Raw genomic sequence first — 2,114 nt, 5'->3', positions numbered from 1 at the left:
TAGACTTCATGTTAAAACTATAATGAATTTCCTGGTTACACAACATTCTGGCCATGTAGCACACAGTTCTATAAGAGTAATTATCTATAATTGCATAATTATAATCTGGTGTCACCCAGATGAGGACGGGTTCCCTTTTGAGTCACATTCCTCTCAATGTTTCTTCCTCATATCGTCTCAGGGGGTTTTTCCTTGCCACCGTCTCCTCTGGCTTGCTCACTAGGGATACATTTATAATTGTTAAATGTATGTCCTGATTTCATATACTTCTTTAAAGCTGCTTTGTGACAATGCCAATTGTTAAAAACGCTATACATCCATCCATCCATTTTCTGTACTGCTTATCCTACACAATATTGTGGGGAACCTGGAGCCTATCCCAGGGGACTCGGGGCACAAGGCGAGGGACACTCTGGATGGGATGCCAATCCATCACAGGGCACAATCACACACACACACACAAACACTCACATGATGGACAATTTGGAAATGCCAGTCAGCCTATAACGCATGTGTTTGTACTGGGAGGAAACGGAGAGAACATGCAAGCTCCACACACACAGACCAGAGGCAGGATTTGAACCCTCAACCCTGGAGGTGCGAGGCAAACGTGTTAACCACTAGCGCTGTACAAATAAAAATTGAGTAGCAGTAGCTCCATGAGGGCTCGTATCGCACCACCTTGTCATTCAGTGCGTTTACATGGACAACAATAATCCACTATTAACCCGATTAAGACAATACTGTGATTAAGATACTACCATGTAAACAGCAATTTTGAATTACCTTAATCTGATTAAGGTCATACTTGAAGTAAACACTAATTGAATTAAGACATGTGGAGTATTCCTGTTTTAGTCTCATTATCGACGTGTATTACAGACACGTACACACCTTAATCATATTATTAACGTAGTGTGAGAGTTTTCACCGCATTTTGCGACAGGACACGATCACACACGGCAGTGCTCAACATTTTACAGCGAACAAGAGAGTTCGGCTGCCTCCCAAACCGCTTACTTGCCTACTATAGGCCTGTAGTGGGGAAAAATACATGTATCTCGGCTACTATATAAACGGTAAGTTTGGGAAGCAGCCCATGTCTTCAAGCGGTCGTCTATTAGCACGTACAGCATGACAAATAATTAACCGCACTTAAAGCGTTAAAAAATTTAAAAGCGTAAAAAAATTTAATAAAAACACCCAAAACTGTATACGGTCCCATAACGAAGACGAACTCTATGTCGATACGTGAAATTCTGCAGGGACGGCGTGGCGCTAATGACGTGTGCCGTTAATCTAATTATGTTCTATAACATGTAAAACGGGAACATGACAGGAGTATTCTAAAAGCGGCTCATGTACACACCTTAATCACATTATTATCTTACTCAGAGTAAGGTCAATAATTAGATTACTGCTGTCCATGTAAACGTAGCCATTGATTATTATCCTAGAACAGCACAATATCTAATAAAATGGACAAGTTCCCAGCATGATCCCCAGCATATATATATATATATATATATATATATATATATATATATATATATATATATATCCTATAACAAACTTTATTACACAAACATTACCTTTGTGTCATGATGTTGTTCCAAACTTTATAGTTACCTTCTTTTGCAATTAAGGAGTGAAAAAAAAAAGAAAAAGAAATCCTCATGCAGCACATTGCTTTATTTCTTTCTCTTTTTTTTAGTAGCCAAAGCCTCCTCGGCGCGGCCAGCGTGGATCGATGTTCATTGATCGTCCCTGACGAGCTGCTCCACTTTCCAGCCAATGTCCGCCCGCCTGCCGCTGGGGAAGGAGCCCGAAACGGAGGGGAAAATTTTCTGCCGCCCTGGCGGTGTCGCTTCCCCGCGCTTCGGTTGGCCGCCTGCCAAACGCACAGGACGCTCGGAAGAGGTGGAGTGGACCAAGAGTGGCCGCCGGATACAGCGCCGGAGGAACGGAACGGAGCGAGGAGGTGAGGAGTAGAGAGGAGAGGAGAGGAGAGGAGAGGAGAGAGGCGCAAGGGTCTGCAAGTACCTATTACCGTACCGGTACCGAGACGACCCGGTGCAGCACCGGACCCGGATCTGACCCCACTCAAAGCACAA

At 43.4% G+C, this 2,114-nt stretch overlaps 1 long non-coding RNA gene across 2 annotated transcripts; it reads right to left on the bottom strand.

Annotated features, from left to right (window-relative positions):
• On the bottom strand, nucleotides 1-2,022 carry LOC128634880 (uncharacterized). 2 transcript variants are annotated; one of them, XR_008397797.1, is made up of 2 exons: nucleotides 1,593-2,022; nucleotides 1-219 (listed from the first exon to the last, which is right to left on the bottom strand). It is a non-coding gene; the product is annotated as an uncharacterized LOC128634880 (long non-coding RNA). The 2 variants fall into 2 exon arrangements; XR_008397796.1 differs by having other exon boundaries at nucleotides 1,630-2,022.
• Between the last annotated feature and the right edge of the window lie 92 nt (nucleotides 2,023-2,114).

This window comes from Ictalurus punctatus, chromosome 14 (assembly GCF_001660625.3).
Source record: "Ictalurus punctatus breed USDA103 chromosome 14, Coco_2.0, whole genome shotgun sequence".
Taxonomy (NCBI): domain Eukaryota; kingdom Metazoa; phylum Chordata; class Actinopteri; order Siluriformes; family Ictaluridae; genus Ictalurus; species Ictalurus punctatus.
This window is presented reverse-complemented; position numbering and strand designations above follow the sequence as displayed.